We start from the raw sequence: 24,716 nt of genomic DNA on the forward strand, positions 1-24,716 counted from the left end.
ATCATTAGATTTCCTATCTATAAAAGATAGTTCACTGAACAACTGCTGACCCAAATAGCCACCTCTAAATGGGTTTTTTTTTAATAGTTTTGAATGATGTATATATGTGTGTTTTTAAATGAGTATTTAGACTAATAAAACTTTATTATTTTCTTGGGACTTTTTGGTACAAGGGTCACTAATTCCCTATACATTTGTTGAAATAGGTAATTTCTCCTATTGGAATATTGTCGTCCGGAATAATCTCTCCAGCATTGAGTGCCGGGTGCTATGGGGATACTTAGTTGAACTTTCCAATATTTTTTAAAATATTAACCATAAGGACATTTTTTGGAATTATAATCTCAGACCATATACCTTTTGGGATTTTAAGAAATTGTGGACATTTGAATCATATATCTATTTATTTTCTTTAAATATTTTCTATTGATCAGTTTGTCTACTTATTTAATCATTTTATTCATTTACCTTTTACAACTTCTCCATTTAGGACTGGATATTTTGAGCACAATACTTCCCAATTTGTATAAATATAAATTGGGAATATTGTGCTAAATGATCATATATTTTCTCTACTCTATGCCAAATGTAATATATATACTGTGTATCTTGTGTCCCATATTAAGGCAGAAAACTCTGTACTTCTTTACATAGGGTTTATTTACAGGTGTTAAATAATACAATAACAGGCCCACCGTCCCCTTAGTGCAAATCAAATCATAAAATAAACACCTACTCCTATTCAGGAGTCTAACTATATAAACAAGGGGAAAGGGTGGAAGAGGGGAAGGCTCCCGCATCAGCTTGAGTAACAGTAGAATAGTAAATAACAATAATGGAATCATAAGGTGCAAATAGGGATTAGGGGACTACTCACAAAATAAACAGAAAGATTCCCCAATGAATGCACTCAAAATGATGAAGTTAGAATAAATGAAAACTTAAAATTACTATTTATTCAGTATAATATTGTAAAATATAGTTTGTACAGAGGGATGTGGTGAAGTGATCCAAGGCCACTCCCTTATGACACACCAATTAATCATTCCAAATAATAATTAATAAGGAAGAAAGACCTAAGGAGATACTAGTCTGTATAAAACTTAATAGTTTGTAGGCTATCACATGCAAGGATAAAATCCTAAGGAAATAAACACAGCGGTCACTATTGCAATACTATTTTCTAAAATAACTGATAGTACCTAATACCAGTACCTAATACTGTAGTACCTAATACCAGTACTGGATCCAAAAGGATATAATCCATTGCATAAAGTGTATGTCAAAATGCTGACCTATAATTAAAGACTAGTGTGTCGTGAAGGTAACAAATGTGGTACGACGTATGGTCACTAAGCGAACTCAGACTGGTGAGAAATAATCACCTGCACATATAATCATAACAGAACTGATAGATGGGTAGAAAACACCCTGAGAACGGGGGATCCTATAAAGGGCTAGCATAAAATATGCATAGAAAAAGCCCTGAGGCACGGTTCAGTGACTGTATCCAGTTATAGCCTCCTGTCTATTGTGAACAACATAATTAACAATAAAAATGGATCACCATGGATGTGTACCCAAAAGAAACAAACAGTTATGCTATGCAGTCAGTATGGCAGCGAGAAATAGCTTAAAAGTAGGTGAGCTGTAATGAGCTACAGCTCACAAGTCAAACAGCCAGTCAAACAGCCAGACAGACAGGCTGGAAAAAAAGTTAAATAGAGCACTTTGGTTCAATGTTGTATAGTGGAAGTATTTAACCAAAGACTACAGCTAACCCAGATACAAGTATCAAGTAAGTTCAGTAAATTAATATTACCAAACATATATATGATGATCCTGTGTCTGAACTTATCATAATAACTATGATTTTTATATTGATAACTATGGCTAGTTAAATATGTATCAAATAGCCATGTCACCCTATTGGTCCACACATAAATATGGTGACACAATTGTATGATAAGAAGGGGATACAGTACATAGGCTCAGTCAACTTATCTGTGTGCCGACACACAGTGCATCATGCGTCACGACGTCCGACGCGTTTCGTCACGTGAGTGACTTCTTCAAGGGATGATTGGCTGCTGGCCTCCCTGTCTCTTTATAGCTGACTAATGAAATTGCATTATTGGCTGCAGCTCCCCCTCACAGCCAGATTCAATCTGGCATTATCATTTGTCGGCTATAAAGAGACAGGGAAGCCAGCAGCCAATCATCCCTTGAAGAAGTCACTCTTCTTCGGACGTCATGACGCATTGACGTCATCAGCCGATCAAGAACTGTGTGTAGAGGAGTTGTGCAGCAGCCTTGCGAAGTCTGAGTTGGTAATTTTTACCGGTCTGACACAGAGGAGAGTGGATACCCATACCACACTGCTGGAAAGTGTCTTTACATCAGGGTTTCGCTTGTACTATCATTGAAGGAGAAGAAACATCCCCTCCCTTCTCTTGGTCAGACTTGTTCATCACAATAAGTATCTGCTTTATATCACCTAATATACCAGCAATTTACTGCAATACTCTCTGGCTGCAGCTTCCCTCCCCGGTTCCTGAAAGCTTACAGATTGTCTCCAATGAATGTTTTTTTATATATATGAAGTGAGTGCATGTCCTGGCGGCCTCTCTTGATTCTAAATAAATAAATGTGTATTTTATTCAAACAGTATTATGCTATGGAGCTGGCGCTTCTTCTTCTCTTTTTATATATATATATATATATATATATATATATATATATATATATATATATATATATATATATATATATGTGTCAAAAGGAGTGCTACTGGGCATGACTAATTGTATAAAACAAGAAACAAAGAAGTCCAGAGCAAAATCCAATGTGACAAAAATACACAGTGAAATATCTATATATCTCTTGAATAAAGGGTAATTTAGTTAACTCTTTGGCCAAATCATATAAGCCTGCGAGCCACTTTCAAGGCATGACTATAATATCACAAGTGCTAAACATGAACTGATTCAAATCCTTATTTACCTCTATAATTAGGGGAAGGATGGTCCTGGCATTGAACCTGTCGCAACCAGCTGCATGAAAATAAAACCTGCTTACTTGGATAGTAGGGAGGGGCGAACTTTAAACCCTGGGTGGGAGGAGCCACTAACCTCCAAAACAGCTGGAAAAAGTTAACAAACACACAGATACCCAGCAAGCTCTCAGAACCCTCCCTCCCCCACCCACCCACACACACACAAATTACACTTATATACATATATATTTATGATCTTGAGAGTTCATGGTATTTGACTGAACCAAAGATTAAAATCCCCATCCAATATAACACTAAAATAATGAAAGACCTATAGTTCTTGGAAAAACCACTGCAAAAACAAAATCACTGGCCAGATTTAGGGACATAAATACACGCTAATGTAATATTTTGGGCAGTACATTTCCCCCTAATCATAATAAATCTCTCTTCTATATCCAATTGACAATGTAGGACATTGAAAGAGACTCGAGTGCACAGCTAAATAGCACAATATTAGAGGAAAGGAATATCTGAAAGAACTGTCTCTCAAATACCCTTAAGGTGATCAGTTTTCGTTAAAGGATCTCTTTTAGGGAGAGTATATATTCTGAAAGGACCAAAGAGGGTTTTAGAATAGAATTGAAACCCTTAACTTTCTGTGTTTAATCCTTATAAGACATAGACTAGTTAAAATGTAGGAGTGGCCCCCCAAGTAAAATCTGATACTGATCCTAAGAAAAATAATAAGAAAAAGAGAAATGGGGAGTGTAAGAGACTTGTGCAGAGATATACTCGGGAAGACCGATTTGGGGGAAATTAAACATGGCTAAACAAGTCCCTATCTGCAAGGCTGGGGGTTGGGGGAAGCCCCTTACCCACCTATCACCCCAAAGTTTCAAGAGGTACCTATATGCAGGGGCTCTTTGTGGCAGTCTCTAAGTCTAGGAGGGTGACTGTTGAGGGCCAGCCTCTGGCAGGTTCCTGGGTCATCTGTGTCCAAAAAAAGAGATCTGGTGTCTTGTTATCAGCACAGCTTTGTGCTCAAGATGTCTTCATCTCTGTCAGCACAATGTGTATGTGCTAAATAATATTTTAGTCTGTCCCCAGCAGGGTTTTTTTTACCCTCCTCTGATTACTCAGGTGGAGCTAGCTGCAATTAACCAGGTCTCTGCTAGATTTCTCAGACCACTAGAGGCAGCTTTATTTAAACAGGGATAGATCCCTGTTGCATGGAGAAAAGAAACTAAAGAAAAGAAAAAATATGGCGATGTAGGGTTAGAAAAGCAGAATATCTCATGGAAGACAAGCGTAACTGTGAAGAAGTGCACTGTTGGTAAAAAGAATGGATGGTTGGGAAAGAAGAACCAGGGTTGCAGACAGTGTTGGGGAGACAGTGCATGAACAGACAGTTACTATGGACATATTTGACAAAAATTTGAGGAGGAGAAAGGGAAATTTAACTGGGTAAAATTTGTCATATCTTCCTCTTAAACATTGCCATGATCCACCATTTTTTATGTAAATCGACGTCTAAAACTCTGATGGATACCTTTATCCTCTCCCATCTGGATTATTGCAGCCTACTGCTAAAGGCCTCCCTGTCTCAGAACTTTCTCCTTCGCAATCTTTCCCAAATTCTGTAGCTTGAATTATTCACTTTCTCCCAGAACCGTCTTATCTCATCTTTCCTTATATTCATCTCCTGGTTTCCCATCAAGTTCTATATCACCTATAAAGTTCTCCTTTCCTTTAAGGCTCTCTACGCATCCAGCTCCTCCCTGCATATCAGCTTTGTTCTCTTGTTATATACTTGCTAATCCCCTGTGCACTGCCCATAATCATCTTCTTTCCATCACTCCACCTCTTCTGCTCTCTCTCCCCTTAAACCTTTTTCCCTTTCTGTTCCTTACCTGTGGAAGTTCTTCACACTCCGCATATGCCAGATACCGTTTCTCCCCACCTTTAAGTCAAACCTAAAAAGATATCTTCTTAATAAAGCATTTGAATTGCCCGAATTCATGGCTACTGCTCCACACCCACCGTCAAACTTACCAACCTTCATTATCCGACAAACAACCATTTACTGTGCTTATTCCCTCACTTACTTTCTCTGGAAGTCTCCTTACATACCACTTAAAGGTGCGAGGGGGGAGGGGGGAGGGGGGGAAATCACTTGGAGGTAAACAATAATGATGGCCACATGAGATTTTTCCCCCTCACTACTTTGATTCTATGAGGCAGAAAGCACTCTGCTGCTGTTTCGCAGGCAAGACCATGCCCTTACTTGCCTCAAGAGCAACCTGACACCACACACAAACAAGACATTCCTGACTTTGATTCTTGGTGAGTCAGACTGTCTCTGTAATTTATTATGGAAGCATGCATTTACCCTTATGTGAAGACTTTCTAAATACAGCATTTTTGATATATCTTTTTTTTCTATGAATGAGATGTTGTTACTAGAGATTTTGTAGCACTGATATTGGACTTTCTTTGTAGCATACCTTTATAACATACTTTTATAACATACCACTTAAGTTGTAAGCTCTCAAGATCAGAGATTTTCTCTTCTATCTTCTGATTTTCTTTATAGCACTTATTGTATCATAACTCTATGTTTTGCATTGTTACATTTGTAAAGTGCTGCATACACTAAATATTATAATATACCGTAGCTATACAGTACATGCAGAGCAAACAAACATTAAAGCGGCATAGGAGGCAAACAATGAGGAATCCCAAAAGAGACCCGGCAATCTATTGCCGAGTTTAGAGACAATGTTACAGATTTAGACGTTTGATTTTGTTTCTGAGAGCGCCATATGCATCCACTCTGTAGCCTGTGGGTTAGCCTCTGGTCTGGAGAAGTGGTCAAGTCTAAAATTAAAGCAGAATAACCCGAAAACTGCAGGAAGTTAAAAGATTCTTCTGGAATGACCAACTCCCTCCTGCTTGACAGGGTAGATGGGGCCAAATCACAAATATGAGTGTTCTCCAAGATTATGTCTGGTCTGGCTTTAGACATAATAGTAGTTTTGATGGGGAAATAATGCAAATGCATGGCATATCAGTATCTTCGGCTCAGAGCCTTGGATTCTTTATATTCTGTCCAAAATCAGCATGGGTAGGTACTCTTATAGCAATTTGATTGAACAGTTTAGCACAGTATTATGCTAGTTTCTCCATTGAAACCACCTCAGGAATGCCTCTGGCATTGTCCCAACTTGAACGATTCTCCTAATTTTCAAGACATAGGTCAAGGTAAGTTACTTAATGGTGTAGTTGCTGGAGCTTTAACTTGAAGTTTACCGGTAGACCGCTGACTCCTCCAACATTTATTTCATTGTTTAGTATACAAATGGGTAAATCAATTGACTAACCCTCCAGGCGCTCAGAATTTAAGCATAGTCCTGCTGGTGAGCAATAATAAAATGAATCTTTCAGACCTCGGCTATAATCAACCACCTAGCAGTGTAATATGTATATAATGTCCTTACCCCCAACCGGCTCACCATGAGCACTATCAGGCTGGGACACGGGAAACTCACGTATGATTCTTGTGGCTGTTGATGTCAAGCCTGTCCGGTCTTGGCAATGTGATGTATGCTCCTGCTCCTCCCGGATGAAGCCGGGATCCCTCCGTCTCAAGATCTTGTTTCTTCACCGCCAACCCGCTACCCGCCGATGCGGAGGGTGGTCACCTGACCGGCGGCATGGATGGTGCTTCTAGATGACGTCACGGCAGACCCGGCAGCCAGGAACAAACCAGCAATGACTCGGCGTGCAGAAGCGCAATGTAACAGCATAGAAAACCTCTCAAAAAGAGAAAAAGCGCCGCACAGCACAAAAAAGGAAGGTGAAGGTTGATGTGAGGAAATAAAAAGAGCTTTATTTGCACAAGGTGCAAGCGAAACCTCTTGACGCGTTTCGGCCTGGCAGGCCTTTGTCAAAAGAGTGATTCGCTTGCATCATCAGACATCTATTTATACATCAGCAAACTTAGGACAGCTGTACATGTTGTTCAATGTAATGCATTTCAGGTGTCCACGCTACGTGGACAAATTTCTCCAACCAATTGTTAAAAATTTACCTTCATTCATTGAAGATACTTCAGCGTTGTTACTTTCATTGGGGGACATTGTTTGGAAAACAGGCTATCGTTGGGTCACCATGGACGTCACATCATTGTATACCATTATCGAACACCAACACGGACTTCGCGCCATTTATTATTATCTTCAGCTTTCATCACTTTCCACTGCACAAATCACTTTTATTAATGACGCTATTCTTTTTCTATTGACTCACAATTATTTTTTATTTGACTCACAATTTTTCTTACAAACACAAGGCACAGCTATGGGGACCTCTTTTGCACCCTCATATGCGAATCTTTTTATGGGCTTATGGGAGTCTCAGCACATTTATGGTAGCACTAATAAATTTCGTTCAAATATCATTTATTATAAACGCTATATAGATGATTTAATTTTCATATGGGATGGTGATCTTGATAGTATTCACTCTTTTATTCACGATATTAATTGCAATGATCTTCATCTTCATTTCACTTTTGAAACACATACTGAAAAAATTAATTATCTTGATGTGACCATCCATGGTGATCCTACAACAGGTATACAGACAGATATTTTTACTAAGCCCCACGCTAGGAATTCATACTTGCATGCCAGTAGTAGTCACCCCCATGCATTGATCCAAGGTATACCTAAAGGACAATTTATGAGATATAAGCGTCTATGCTCGAACCAGGAAACATTTTTGGAACACTCCAAAACTTTGGGTTTAAAATTTCTCTCTAGAGGTTATAAACAAGAGGTTGTTGATAGGGCATTTCTAAATGCTGATTTGATGAAGCGAGAAGAACTGTTAATCCACAAAAAGAATAATAAAGATAAACGTACAGTTACTATGGATAGTCCTTTATTCATCACAAAATACAGCAAACAAGCGTTCCAGATAAAACAAATCATTCAGAAACATTGGAATGTACTTAAAATGGACACAGACCTTGAACAATATACGAATTCGGGTCCCAGATTTGCCTTTAAAAAAGCCAACACACTTGCTACATCTGTATCCAAAAGTATGTTTCAATCAAGAGATTCCAAACTTGGGAATATACCAAAAGGGTTTTTTAAATGTGGCTTTTGCAATTATTGCAAATATGCTTCTCCCACTAAAAGAATCCGTACATTATTCCCCAATTGTAAATATCGGATAAATACATTCATTAATTGCCAAACCACACATGTAGTTTACGTCATTACTTGTGGTTGTAAACAAAGATATGTGGGAAGAACAATAAGATCTCTATATGTCAGGATCTCTGAACATGTTAGACTTATTCGCAAACGTGATCTTTCACACCCAGTCTCTAAACACTTTTCATTATGTCCACTTGGGGGACTAAAGAATTTTTCTTACTGTGGTGTTGAACACATCCCCATCCACCCAAGAGGTGGAGATAGACTTAACCGCTTAAATAAAAAAGAGATGTCATGGGTTTTCTCCCTTAACCGTTTGCAACCTTGTGGCCTTAATGTAGAATGGGAACTTAAACATTTTCTTTATGATTAACATTTTCTTTATGATTGATTTTTTATATACATATCTTTATTGTTAAATAACCCCCCCCTTTTTGTTACACTATTTCCATTCCTGTCCCCCTTTTTCCTTTACCCCTCCCCCCTCCCCCCCCTTTTTCCTTTCTTCCCCCCCCCCCTCTCCCCCCCCCCGCCCCTTTCCCCCCCCCCCCCCACCCCCCTCCTTTCCCTCCCTCTCTTTCCCCCTCCCCCCCCCCCTTTTCCTTTTCCCTTACCTTTTGTTTATTTTTATATTTTTTTGTTTATTATTTATATCATTTCGGGTATTTTAGATATTTTCAACATTACCTATATTAAATAAGTGATTATTTTTGTGTTATTTATATATTTCCTATCTACTTTTGGTTCAAATTGTATCTTTCATGAACTTCCACATTATTATGATAATATGAAAGTGTTGCAAATGTACATTAATGTTTAAAATGTCGATTATAACCATTGATTCTCCTATCCTATATCTCTGGGTTTGTGATTAAATTTAAATTTAGATTCACATTATTTGTGCTTTATTTAAGCTCAAGGTGCATAGAATTCATATTTTATTGACCTGTCATTAATACATTGACCTGAGACATTTAGACTTATGTTTATGTCCTTAGTAATAATGATTGGTCTTCTTTATGTGTATATTTTTTGTTTTAACATGTTCTTCTGACATCTATGTTCATTATGCGGGCATTAAGTCTGACACTGAGGTTGCTAATGATTATAATGTTGGACACCTGAAATGCATTACATTGAACAACATGTACAGCTGTCCTAAGTTTGCTGATGTATAAATAGATGTCTGATGATGCAAGCGAATCACTCTTTTGACAAAGGCCTGCCAGGCCGAAACGCGTCAAGAGGTTTCGCTTGCACCTTGTGCAAATAAAGCTCTTTTTATTTCCTCACATCAGCCTTCACCTTCCTTTTTTGTGCTGTGCGGCGCTTTTTCTCTTTTTGAGAGGTTTTCTATATTTATTTCATTGTGTCTGTATGTTCTCCCAGTAAAAAGATCTGAGATCGAATCTTCAAGATGGCCTTCTGTAGCATAGTCAAAATTAGGGCTTGCCATTAGTAGGGTATTTGAGGTCTTCTTGTATTTCCAAGTCATAGTCTGATGTCTCGCTTGCCAGCATCAGAGATTAATAAAATGTTCACAGCACTTAGCAAGCTATGCATAATTAACTCGTGGTTCTGAGCAAAAACAATAGCGAGTGTTTTTTTTCTTTCTTTTTTCCCAAATTTACGCCAAACCAAAATAAGTTCATTGCTGGAGGAGAGAACAAAAGAGCAGAAAAGAGAGAAAAATAGACTCCTACTGAATTTAGCAGAGTATCCAATGATTTATTTACCTCAAAAAACATTAATCTATACACACATGAAAAGAAACCTGTGAACTCACCTTACTTCTGAAGGGTGGGAGTGAGACGGGGTGCGAGAGGGAGTGTAAGAGAGATAGAGGGGTGAGACTGAGTGAGGAAAAGAGGGGTTAAGAGTGAAATGGGGGAGATAATAACATAGGGAGATGAGGGAATAGAGGGGGCTCGTGAGGTGGTGTGAAAAGGGGGAAGTCGGAAAGACCACCGACACAGGGGGAGGAGGGGTCTGTGCCCTAGGAAATCTGTCAGAGGCCATGGTTACGGATATTGATACGTTAATATTAGATAGCGTAATGTTACCAAATCTATAACATTCTGTGGATCTACCCCATAGAGCCAAAGAGGTGAAAAAAGCCTTAATAGACTGGCGCTTAAAGATGCAGGTTGAAAATGCCTTTCTTTGCAACTTCTTAATTAAGATATTGTGATGAAGTATTTATGGTTTGACTCCCATTTAACATTCGGGATGCACATTGATACCCTGACAACCAAGACCTATGCCAAACTAGGGGTACTTTACAGGAACAAATCCTCCCTAAGTCTCCTGGTCAGAAAGCGTATCTCACAGCAGATGCTAATGCCAATTATTGACTATGGAGACATAGTATATGGCTCGGCTCCTCAAACCCACCTTAGCAAACTTGACACCCTCTACAATTCAATTTGTCGTTTTTTTCTCCAATGCAACTACAACACACATCATTGCGAAATGCTCAAAGAACTAGATTGGTCATCACTAGAGTCTAGGCGCAAAGTTCACCTTTCCTGTCTCACCCTCAAATACTTTCTGGGCAAGCTACCCAGCTACAGTACCTGAACAAGCTCCTCACACCTACCACATGCAGCACCTATCACCTGAGATCAGACTCCAAAAGACTATTCATGGTCCCAAGGCTCAACAAAGTATCCGGACGTTCCTCCTTCTCCTTCCGTGCACCCCAAAACTGGAACAACCTACCAGAGACTCTCATATCCACCACCAGCTTAAGTTCTTTCAAATCTAAGGCTGTCTCACACTTTAATCTGGTCTGTAACTGTTTCATACGCTCATAATATATCTTTTCTTTAACTGTGCACGCAATGTCTTGTATATAATGTATACCCTGCTCATTTATGTAACTGTACTTGTAACCATGTATTATTTGTTTTACTCTGTGCCCAGGACATACTTGAAAACGAGAGGTAACTCTCAATGTATTACTTCCTGGTAAAATATTTTATAAATAAATAAATAATAGGGAGGGTATCAATTTTACAACAAAAAGGACATATACATACAGAGTTGCCATTGTTTTATGTACTGTACAAATACAATTAAAATAAAATAGACTGAAAATAGACTTCTACACATTTTTATTCAGTTTGCTTCTTCATTCTGGTAGGTACAGAATAGGGTCTGCGCTGATCAAAGGACCTCCCAGAAATTCCCCAAAACGTCGGTCCTGCTGCTCAAAACTTTCTCCCGCAATCAAACAGGGCACACTGCAGTGCGGCATGCAAACAAAAAAAGAGAGTGCAAAGGAAAGATAATATCAATTAAAAAATAAAATCACTTTATATAAAAAATAAACAAATATAAAACTTACAATATCACATGCATATAGGAAGTATCCACACAGTCCTTCCCATTGATGAACAACATGATCACGCAAGGTCCCTCTGGTGGTAGATGAACACCGGAAAAACAACCGTATACAACAGAGGGATCAAACGCAAGTCTTACTACAATTGGAAAGAACGCTGCAATTGAGGGAGGACTGTGTGGTAGGATTGCAGGAAAGTTCCATAGCCCCATTTGGGTATGTGGAAATGGGCCTGAAGAAGGGGCCCACTGCCCCTAAACTTTGCCCCCCTCACCTCACTGCATATTTCCTTCCACTTGTGTTTTTTCCTTTTCCCTACCCTGTATGTATTTTCCCCCTCCCTTCCCCCACACCCTTCCTTTTACCTTAGGCTTATCATCTAGTCTGTACATATTCTTTATCCCCATGACCTGGCCACAGAGTGATTTAGAAGCACAAATTTATGTTCACAATGCAATTTATCTATTGGCATAAACCCTACGTCTAGTAGTCATTCATTTTTGTGCGATTGGAAGCCCTGTGTGTTTCTGTATTTTGTTGAGGAGGTTTAGGGTCCCTCTATTGTTCTCCTGCACATTTTGCATTAATTCATTTTACTAACAGTGGAATGCTGCCTATATCCCATACTTTTTGTATTATTGTATTATTCTACCACTAAAAATTTTCTCACAAGGATTTATCAATTCTATGAGAACAATCAGTCATGCAGTAAATTCCCATATTGTGGCAGTAAATTTAAATTACTTGGCAGTTCTATTCACTATCTCAAGTTTTATTTTGTCAAAAGGGTGTCTGCGGATCCACACTATACTGAGTGTTCTCTTTTTTATTTTAAAACATGAGCACTTTACTCATACAATAACTAATATCTCATTATAATCTTTGAATTTGCAGATGACAGGCTAAACTTACTCTCAATCTTATTGCATTTCTAAAAATATGGCTTCTTTGCTGTGAGATAAAGTACAGTGTAGATTATTATCATAATCTTTTATTTGTAAAGTGGAAACATATTCTGCAGCATGGTACAGTGGATGCACAGAGATTTGATACTTGCATAAACGGCTACATACAAATGTGCACAAACATGCACAAACAGATACAGAAAGGTAATGAGGGCCCTGCTCATTAGAGTTTACAATCTAGTGGGAATGAGTGACAATGTTGATACAAAATGTAAGGTGGCTGCTCATTGTGGCATGGTGTATGCCTGAGGATGGAGTATGGTCGAGCTGCACAGCTTGTCACATTAAGGGTTGGGGGTGTGGATGTTGGGGGGTGTTAGGTGGAGTTTGGACTATCCGCATAGCTGGTTCCAATAGGGATGGTGGTGTACTAGATAGCCTTGTTAGAAAAGGTGAGGTGAAAAAGTAATACATTAAAGCACATCCAAATATTATCTTGAAATACATTCTTCAAGATCTCCTGCATACAACTACAATACACTGGATCAGATCCCCATTAATGAACACTATCGCACCTTTGTAATATTCTTTAAGTATTGTAATTTATCTGGGAAATGTGTAGGAACAGATATTTCTTCTACATCCTCTATGGTAGTCATAACTAATGGATTATAGTTCCTAATCTTAGTTGGGGTAGGACAAAACAAAGTTCTGACACACACAGGTATAAAAGGCGGCGTGTCCTCGTCCCTGGTCAGTTATTTTTGTCCTACCTAGCTGGGGAAGGATGTGTTCATCCTTCTAGAGCTATGTTCATCCGTCCCACCATGCTTTACAAAAATGTTGACAGTTTAATTTTATTTAATATTTCAGAAAGACAGATTACTTTATGGCATTAAGGCGGGCTGCCGGTTATTCTCCCAAGGTTGGTCACTCTTAAGCGGATACATGAATGAAGGACTCCCTGACTACTAGCGTTTCACCCTCAGGTATGTCCTCAGATTGGAGACCGGTACAGAGCTACTCTGCAAGGGGGCTGGGGATGCTGAATTCCCTCTCCCTGCACCTCCCATGGTGGTGGTGACGGCATCCCAGGGGCCAAGGGAAGCTTGCACTTGCTGCTTCTGGTTTGTATCATAGAATCTGGGAGGGCTGCAAAGCCTGTGCCCATGCCCTGGAGGACAGAGGATGTTACTTCCGGCAGTGTGCACTGCGTATTACATCACTTCCAGTGGCTCAAGGCGTGAATGACGTTACTTTCGGTCTCGTGGGACAACGGAAAAGCGCAGAAGCAGGATCAGCCAGGTATGCAAATGAGAAGTATTTGTCAACTGCACTAGGTTGTGGCAAGACTCGTTGCACAAGGCACTGATCTAGCAAATCGAGCAAACAGTAAGTGCCTCTGGGATTCTGACTCTCCATGCAGAGACAACCAAAGTTGTTTGCTTGCCCTGTGGTTCTATAGTGGGCCTGATAATTCTGTTCTCAAACAGTTAAAGGCTTCTGCTCTTGCAAAACATGAAAACAATTGCATGCAATCAGCAGCTACCTGCATGCCCCACAATGTGGTATTCTGGCTCTGCTATATTATAGTGACCTTGTAAGTCTGCTATAAGTAGCCAAGTGGTACTTATATATTTCAACTTTGAATATTGCAACCTGCCTACCTCGCAAGTGGTTTGTTGGTGTTACTAAATCTGGACTTTACTGGGTATAACTGCTTCCAAACAAAAAACAGACAGCTGATCATTAATTATATCTGTTTCTATTACACAAATAGCAGTGCACAAATCAGTGCAACCACAGTTGGATTCAGCAGATGTTAAGTCTAAGAAATCAAGTGCAAAGTCAGGTATTGTTCTATCTGTGAAGTTTAGATACCAGCATCTCACCACAAAAGACTGTGTGCTGCTTGTACTGCTAAAGTTACATAGGAAGATGCCCCTTCCTGTTTAAATGAATTTGTGGGCTGCAGGAAATCCTCCCTCATGTAATCCTTTGAGAATCTCAGCCTAAACTTAAATGTACGAGGTCTCAAGTTTCGGTGAATGGTGAAGATGACAGTATATTTGGCTTCCAAGATCGTCCAACCCTGTCTGACACTGATGATGGATCCTCGTCTGATGAAGTGGAATTCCAGGTAGATCAAGGATCATACAGAGTAGACCCACCTTAAGACACACTTGCTTAAAGAAGCATATGAGTAGCACCGTGGCTAATACTATACACCTTTAAGACCCACCTTAAGACCCACTTGCTTAAAGAAGCATATGAATAGCACTGGGGATATTCTGAACACATGATACATAAAGCTTGGCCCCCTGCAGACGCACTTACCAGAACTCCCTCCTACTGTCTCTGTACATTCTACCTACCTACCAATTAGACTGTAAGCTCCTCAGGGCAGGGACTCCTCTTCCTTAATGTTACTTTTATGTCTAAAGCACTTATTCCCATGATCTGTTATTTATATTATCTGTTATTTATTTGATTACCACATGTATTACTACTGTGAAGCGCTATGTACATTAATGGCGCTATATAAATAAAGACATACAATACAATACAATACAATTCCCTCCTACTGTCTCTGTAGTTCTTCCTACCTACCAATTAGATTATAAGCTCTTCGGAGCAGAGGCTCCTCTTCTGAAATGTTACTTTTATGTCTGAAGCACTTATTCCCCTGATCTTTTATTTGTATTATGATCTGTTATTTGTATTATTTGTTATTTATACGATTGTCACGTGTATTACTACTGTGAATCGCTATGTACATTAATGGCGCAATATAAATAAAGACATACATACATACAATTGAGAAACTAATTAAAAGCATGCGGATCACTTTGATTATTGAAGATCCCAAGGAATAAATAGGGGTCTTAGAAATACATTTCGGGTTCCCAGGAAGGTAACAAGATATTTTATGGTCCACATAACTATTCACGAAATGATTCAATCAGAATAGAAGATAACGGAAAAACGTGGCATAAAAACGAGGCGTTTTCAGAGAATGTATCTGTTCCTAGAGAAAGACTGCAGAACATGGAATCTCCCTTCTAAATTCGACGCAGCAATTGTTTGGATAGCAAAACACACATCCATTCCCTTAGAAGACGGGTCTTCATTTAAAGATAGAATAGAAAAACGTATTGATGGTACTCTACAGAAGCATTACACCACTCTGGACACAGCAATGAAACCAGTAACCATTATATCCAGTATAGCCAGAATAGTAAGAATCTTGATTTTGGATCTGGAAGACCAGAATGAATCAGGTATTCCAGACAGATGCTATTACAGGACTTTTCAAGTCTAAAAGACTGTGCGACGCATCCATGGATGTCATGCCACTCAGGGCAAGGTCCTCAGCACTTTCTATAGTCACCTGAAAAGCTCTTTGGCTGAAACCATGAGCAGCAGATACTTCTTCCAAGTCAAGATTAGTGTCTCTGCCTTATACAGGTTCCTGAATAGAAATATGCCATTTCTCCTTTTGAGAAAGGCCTGTGTGGCCGAAATGTTAAGTCTATTGGCAATAAATTAGTGTGTTGAGCAAATCCGTGGAGCCCTGATTTTCTTCCTTTCGGTATACAGGTTCCTACCTTTTTTGGAGAAGCCTTGGATGAAATCCTGAGCAGGATTTCTGCCTCAAACGGACAGTTCCTGCCACAGCAGAGTAAATGTCATTCCTCACGTCCAAAAACCCAAGACGCAATTATCAAGAGGCCAGAATCAACAGTACAGGCAGGCCTTTCAACTTAAACTGGAACAGGTGATCTCTACAGTCTCAATGTCTTCTTGGGGGATGACCCAATGTCAACTTCAACCAATGGAGACAAAAAAAAGTGGAATTCTTGAAGTTTTCATTTTATACCAGTTGGGGGCAGACTGATGGAGTGTCTTGATCATTGAGTCCAGACTACGGAGGACTTGTGGGTCCTCCAAATTATAGAGATGGTTATATCTTGGAACTATTAGCAGACCCTGAAATCCTGCCTACTAAAAGATCTATCAAGGTCCAGCGAACTGAATCAGGCTATTCAAGGTCTTTGGATTAATGCAGCATGGTCTACTCAATACCCTTTCTAGTCCCCAAGACATCAGGTGGACATAGAGCAGTGTTAGACCTCAAGCAAGTCAATCACTACTTAAAAATCCCCCATTTCAAGATGGAATCCTTGAAGGTGGTCATGGCAGCGGAGCAGCAAGGTGATTACTTGGCATCAATCGACCTAAGAGATTCGTGTTTACATGTACCAATTTGCCATGCTCATTGAAAAGATCTTCATTTTTGCGCAGGAGACAAGCACTTCCAGTTCAAAGCTTGCCATTCGGGTTGGCAACAACACCTCAAACATTTACTAAGGTAATGGCAGTAATCACATAAAATCTTTGCTAAAGTTGAATATTTGTCATACCATATCTAGACGATTGGCTGATAAAGGCTCATTTAGAACGTCTGGTACAATTACATGCCAGAGTCCACAGAGACCTTGAAAACCACAGATGGATAATAAATAGGAAAAAGAGCAAGATGGTTCCTGTTCAAATTATTTAGTTTTTTGGGGTCCTGTTTGTTACTCAACAGGAATCATTTCCAAACCCCCAATAAGTGGTCAACATTATCAGAAAGGTGTCTTCTTTCCTAAAGAGGAAAAGTCGGGTTCAGCACTGCAAAGAATTCGGGCTGCAGGCAGGTTTAAATAATGAACTATTTATTCAGCATTATGCCTAAAGACATACAACAAGTGATCCTCTGACGCGTTTATTGCCTCGACGGCACTTTATCAGAGATCTTTCCTAAAGATAAAATGTACGTCTCGCCTACAGTTTATATGCCTAATAGACCTTCTAAACTCGGTCATAGACGTAGTTCCATGGGCCAGATTCCATCTCAGATGGCTAAAGGTCAACTTTATTCAACGTGACAGGACCAAGTTTCCAGCATCACGAGACAGTCACGAGACAGAATTATACTGTTGGCATTTAGAGGATGAAGTCTTGATTGGTAGCTCAAACGTGCCAGGAATATACTTACCACCAATGCCAGTCTAAGAGGATGGAGGGCCTTCTGCAGAAACAGATCGGCTGTAATCATTGGTAATGAAATCATTCATGAGTGACTGAGAAGCAATCGTTTAAGTATCAATATTTAAATAGCTACTTGTACATGTTTGGTACTAAAGGAGTAGCTTGCTTTTGTTGCAAGTTTTTAACATTACAGGATATTAACTAAACTGCAATTAGATAGGTGATAGATTAAAATAGCTACAACTGTATCAAAATATGTTCAATATGAGGCTAGAACTTGATGCAGTCATTGAACCGTGCCTCAAGGCATAAATACACACCTATGTGTGCCTATAAATAGATGGTTAACAGGCATTTATGCCTTACATTGCAAGATGGTAACATCATAGGACATGAATCTAACTGTAATTGCCAACTAAGGTTCAGTTACTTTATTAGCACATGACCCCACAACAATAGACTGTTAAACTGTGGTTACGTTATCAAAATATGTTTTATGTATAGTAGCTTCTTTTTTATACAAAAAAATTTGAAACTTTCAAATGCAGATATTTCACTTCCTAGTGAATTTGTGCGCAGATATATATTTATTACCTCTGCATTTTAGTAAAAACATTAATACCATATATTGGTTTAATTGAGATATACGAAATAGAGCAAGCACTGATGTTCCAAGGAATATATGATTGTATTAAAGATATTCCATTGGAAATAATTATATGGACCACATAGAACACAAAAGAAAGAAGTGACCAAACAAGCATCTAAATATATGCTACATTTTATATGTATGTTGTCTAAGGGATTGGTCATGGAACTAAATACCAAGCCCTTCTGTACAAAATTATTTTAGACTATTTACAATTAAAAGCGTTTTATTTCTATTCATTTTTATTACACTAGTTACTATAAGTGCATTAATTAGGGAACTTTTGTTTGTGTTTCTACAAGCAGGAGAATGGGAGTTGTCCATGGACATAGAATTCATGGACATTTTACAACGATGTGTCACCCATAAATAGACTTAATGGATTCCAGTACACACAAAGAGATTACAAATTTTAACCCCAGATGGCAGGATCCCAAATCCACTGTTTGGAACACCATGTCAGTCATATGGACATTCCCTCTCATATACGTGTTTCCTCCCACTCTGTTACTCCCGATGGTAATATACAAAATCAGGAGAGACAAGGCAAATGCTATACTTATAGTGCCTCACTGGCCCAGACTGGCATGGTTCACAGGCCTAGTGAACCTTTCCATAGACGCTCCATGGAGACTCCCTCTACTTCCGGCCCTGCTGATGCAAGGGACCAATCCCAATCCTTGATTCCTTCAATTAATTGTGTGGAGGTTGAGAGGAGACATCTGAGAGCATTGCACTACTCAGACCAAATAATTGATACTTTACTCCAAATAAGCGGTCACATCAGCTATATACAGGACACATCCTCCTAAAACAAGAAGGACCTAGCACTCCAGAGCTCTTCATACAACAAAAATACATTTTAATCCACACAGATCAACGTTTCGGCCAAATACACTGATGTTTGTTAAGGGTCAGTGTATTTGACCAAAACGTTGATCTGTGTGGATGAAATTTCTTTTTTTTTGTATAAAGACCTTTGGCGTGCTGGTTCCTTCTTGTTTTAGGAGGATGTGTCCTGTATTATAGGTCTACCAAGCGGGGGATGATCGCTGTGCACCTGGGGCAGTTATAAAATCCAGTGAGTGAACCTAATTATTTCTTCTACCTCAGCTATATACTACAGAATATGAAAAGTATTCTTCAGATCGTGGGGACATTTGTTTACAGTCCAATCACCAGATTCAGGATGAAACCATAGATTTAAACTCATATCCACATGCGATCTCAATCTGGTCTTAGTGTAGCTCTCTTTCCCATAATAAAGAGTCTACCGGAACTGCTGCTACGTATTGGCTCACAGAAGGCCAGCGCCTCTGCCACTGGGAGCCTGGGGTGATCAGATGTCCACCACGGTGCAGCGCCTCCACCTGAAAAGGGATCCTGATGCAGCAGGATAAGCCCCTTCTAGGAACAATAGCAGTAATACACACACACGTCTGTATATATAATTACAACCTTTACTATGAACCATAAACAGTACCCTGTACCACACTGTATAACAACCCCAACTCTGTACCACCAATGAGTGTCCCCAAAGTATATTAGGTGCTAGGCACCAATACCCTGTTTTCCTTTTCCCAAATGTCGGGCCCACCCAAGAGTGTAAGGAGTAGCGCTACCCCGTGTGTTGTTGGTGCACTTTGTGAGGTACCTGCCGAGTACTCCAGTACTCGGTGCGGCTGACTTAGTGATGAGGATCCGCTGATCCAGCAATGTCACTCTCCATGATGGCGTCCGCCTCTGTATTGGGTGGTCTACGGTAGGAGGGTCCCATCTTTAAGAGTCTCTGTACACAGGTGGTCTGGTCCCAGACCACAGGCCGCAATCACTGCGCGGTGTCTTCCTCTGTGTCCCTGACACTACTCAGTAAATGGAGAAGTGTCCCTATCTAGGGCCTTCCCTGAAGCAACCACAAGCTCACTTGAGTGGAGCCTATTTGGGACCTAAGGGGGTACTCTGGCCTAGTCTAAGTGCCACTTACACTCAGACCCTAACTGGCTCCAACTTCTCCTTGTGCCCTGAGCGTACCAAATGTATCTTTTTCTCACAGCCGGGATTGCTGCAGCCCTATTGGCTGTGCTGCTCTGCGTGACCTCTCCTCTGGTGCATGCTGAGGAATGTAGTTGGAATGTATCCAGTGCGCATGTGCGAGGTGTTCAAAGATGGCCACCGGACCTGGGAACCTTCTGCGCATGCGACATGGTCCCAAGATTGCCGGCGCCTGCAATGATGAGTTCTGATGACCGGATCGCGCCTGCTACTTCCGCCATGCTATTCCCAACACACCGCAGCCCCCCAACGGAGGTGTCCCGATAGCCACCCCCTCCTGCAGCCCAGAGGTAAGAGGGGGGCATGGCTAAATCAGAGGCGCTCACATCTACAGCCTTTAAACCTATAGCCTTTAAACCTTTGAAGGGCCTATCTACTAGAAGACACTAGGCAGTGTTCTAGACAGCAATCACTACAGCACGCAGAGTTGGAGCATTGCAAGCCCTATCATGCAAAAAACTATACTTCAAAATTCTTCAAAACCAAATTGTGATGACCAAATTGTGATGTTATGTTCATGCTAAAGTGGTATCCAAACTCACGATGAATCAGGATATGGTAGTTCCTTCCATTTCCCATCTCCCTTTGAATGAAAAAGAGAAACGTTTACATAACTCAGATGTAGTTAGAGCCTTGACATATGTCCAGAAGACAGCTGAGGTCAAAAAACCACGCTATACTATTTGTACTTTTCAAGGGCCCTAAAAAAGGGCAAGCGGTCTCTGTCGCAACCATCTCAAGATGGATCACAGCTGCTATCAGCTAAGATTACCATTCTGTGGAAAAAGCTCAACCTGGAACCATTAAAGCTCCCTTGACTAGAGCTGTGGAAAGGGCTCTGCAAGATATTTGTAAGGCGACAACATGGTCATCATTGCACACCTTCTCAAAACATTACAGACTACATCTCCAGGCTTCGGACGATTCTAGATTAGGGAGGAAGGTTTTATAAGATGTAATTCTTTTTTCTACAATGGATGGACCCACCCTAGCGAACTAATTACTTTGGTAGATCCCATAAGTTGTGACAGCCATGGTCGGATGTAGAAGAAACTGAAAAATATATTTACTGATATTTCCATTTCTCCAATTCCTCCAATCTATTAAAATTATGGTTACTATTATGAGTAGTATGATTATCATCATTATAATTATTATTTGGAATGTATTTCCTGTCTGTTACTTTTGTTCCTTTTTAGGAGCTTAGCTAACTGATAACTGACCAAGTGACTGACTGACCAACTGACACACCGCCTTTATACCTGTGTCAGAATTTTATTGTCCTACACCAGCTAAGAGGAGGAGCTATATCCAGTTAGTTATGACTGCCGTGGAGCATTTGAATAAATGAAAATATTGGTAAGTACTGTATATTTCTCGTTTTTCTGATGTTCTTGAAAGTACTCCCAAGGCTTTTTAAAAATCTGATAAAACGTAAACAATTACTTATCTACAGTATGGCCATTTTGAACAAATATTAATTGTAGCCCTGTTTCCCCACCCCTAAGTGAGATCAGGGGGGTGACTGTAATTAGCTACTGGTGCTGCCCTTTTACCTGTTTGGCTCGCAGGAGCCTAAGCCTCTGCCGCTGGGAGCCTGGGGTGAATTACTATATAAATGGTGCAGCGCCTCTACCTGTGAGAGATCCCAGCAGAATGGGAGCAGCCCCTCACAGGACACTCTTACAATGAACCACACAGCTTTGTAAAATAGAAAGGCCTTTACTGTTAGCATAACTATGAAGTAACACATTACATAACACTCTAATGTAATGACATATAACTCTGCCCACCAAAAGCACAACTACCCACACACCTCGCAGGGCTTTGTACCCCACACCTTATTCCCAGAGTCTCAAGTGTTCTGCAACCCACCCCTTAGGTGTGATCAGTTCCTGTTTGTTACCGGTAATGGTGGTGCACTTGGTGATAGTACCTGCCGGGTGTGTCCACACCCGGTATGATGAAACTTCACGAAGGACCCGCTGATCCCGCGATGAATCCGCCTCCACGTGGGGTGATGTCCTGCCGGATGCTCCCACCATGAAGACAGTCTCTTTCCTGAAGAGGTCTGTTCCCAGACCAACTTGCTAGGCCACGTGCACACAGCTGTGTCCCTGACTGTTTTAGAATACACCTGACTGTTAAGGGGATCCGTTCCCTATCTAAAGCATGTCCCTGTAACAGCTTCAACCTTTCAATGACTGGGGCCTGGCTGGGGGCCTAGGGGATTATGGGCCAGGTGCACTGGGTCCCTGACCCCTGCACACACAACCTCCTCTGTCTCACTCCCAGCTTCAACTCCTCACACAAACAGCACACAACAAAGTATCTATTCCATGCTGCAGAGAATCCTAGAGCCCTATTGGCTGTAATGAGTCACCTGTGCTCCAGCCCCTGGGGCTGCTGGGAGTTGTAGTCCCTTGGAGAGCTCCTTGCTATGGGGCTGCGTGCGCGATTTCTACTGCACATGTCTGAAGCTGCAATGGGCGCCGCTAGCACTATCTGCTCCTGTGCAATCTGTAATGGCCGCCAGGACTCCACACACTGACGGCGCATGCTCGAACCTCGCGCCATTCTAACATGGCCGCGGGCACACCAAACATGGATTCCCCGGTGACACGCTCACCCCCGCAGCGCACCCGTGAAGCTAGAGGTAAGGGGGAAGAGAACCGGGAGTCAGGGGGACCGCAGGGACCCTGGCTACATTATCTATATTAATCTAAATTTAAAATGCTAGCATAGTTGTTGGTCCTTATTCCATTTACATGCTAACAATCTTTGATCAGTGAGAAAACAGTTACCATAATTTTTGTTTTTAAATCTTTTGAACACAAGGTTGCTAAAAAAAAAAAGTTGTGATACACCAGCATATTCTGCATTGTATTAGAGTGGTGGTGCAAAGACAATAATAATAGAATTACAACATAAACTTACACAGTACAGTAGTTGAAAGGGCCATCCTCTAAGGAATTTACAATTTTATGAGTGAATGGGGACAGGGAACAGTAGAGTGGAAACACAGTGTAGTGGGATAAGGAAGTGTTTGAGTTTCTATAGGTTGCTCACTGTCAGCCTTGTTGGGACACTTTTTTCTTGGCAACGGATGTACCAGTAATATAGATGTAGCAAGAGCTATTGCTCCCGCTGGCTCATTATGGTGGGACATTCTTTGATAGTCTGCATTATTAGTAGGTAAAATAAAGCTTGCTACATTTGTATACCAGTCAAACAGCTCCGATTGGGTAACAGAATCAGTCTTATCCGTTGATCATCTTTATAAATAATTATATACAGATGTGGTCGCCTGTGCTCTCCGGCGGAAAATTTGTGGCTATCTCACAGAAACACTGCAACATTCCTGTGATATTTCTGCAGCCAGAGTTATGGCCCTTCAGAATAACACAGCAGGGGTCCCTGCAGTTCAAGTCAAAGGCATGGGACCCCCGCTGTGTTAATTTGATGGGCCATTAGTCTGGCTGCAGAAATCTCTCAGAAATGTTGCAACGGTTCTGTGAGATAAGCAACATTTTCCAAGATTTGTCTGGGCTAGCCAGAGAGCTCAGGCAACAACATCTGTATGTCCATTTTTTTCTGGTAAGCATAGAGGGAGATTAATGACTACAACACATCAACAGATGCATCTGAAATTATGTTTTTGTTTCATGGAAAAATACTATACTATGCTTTTTAATGATTAAAGGGAATGTACCTAGGATATGTTATTGTGGCCTACTATTGTATGTAATATTGAGTGCATTAAGTACAATAATGATTCTACATATGGGAACAATAATTTCCAAGAGACAGAAATTGGAAAATAAAATGAAACCTCACACAATTAAATTACAGTGTGAAAAAAACCTGTATATAAACAATATAGTAAAAATGTACCTTCTATTATATATACACAAATTACCATACTGCACCTCTTTTTAGCCAGCTCACTACCTATCTCACTCACCTGATGGGTACCTGCTCTGCCATGCCTCTTCCTTCATGCAGTGTATATGGTGTGATCATGTCCATGGATGGTGGAGGATGTGGTGTTTCCAGCAGTAAGGCTAACCCTGGTGAGTGCAGGGACTCCATGGAAGCACCTGGTGTGGTGTGTGATTATCATGGAGGGGGCACTGTTGGTCTCCATGCACTTCTCGGTCGCCCAAGATGAGCCCATTTATAGATGAGGGAATCTGGCCCATTCTATTGATCACAGCACTGCTGTGCTGGTGCATAGTTTATATGATTACATGGTGGTTGAGCTGGTTTTTTTAGTAAAAGCACTGGGTTGCTATCTCCCAGTGGCATGCTGCTTCCTCCATGTGGTGAGAGCTGATCTCCCTCAACTGAAGCCTTGAGTTGTTCCATCTAGATCTCCAGGCATCTAAATCCACCTCGCTGTGTTTCCTGCAGCTCTTCCTGGTATGACGTCAGCTGGACATGAGTGAGGGGTTGTATCTAGATCCTTGGAAGCCACCAGAGTGGCTGGACTGGCAGCGTT

Source organism: Ascaphus truei, chromosome 4 (genome assembly GCF_040206685.1).
Source record: "Ascaphus truei isolate aAscTru1 chromosome 4, aAscTru1.hap1, whole genome shotgun sequence".
Taxonomy (NCBI): Eukaryota; Metazoa; Chordata; class Amphibia; order Anura; family Ascaphidae; genus Ascaphus; species Ascaphus truei.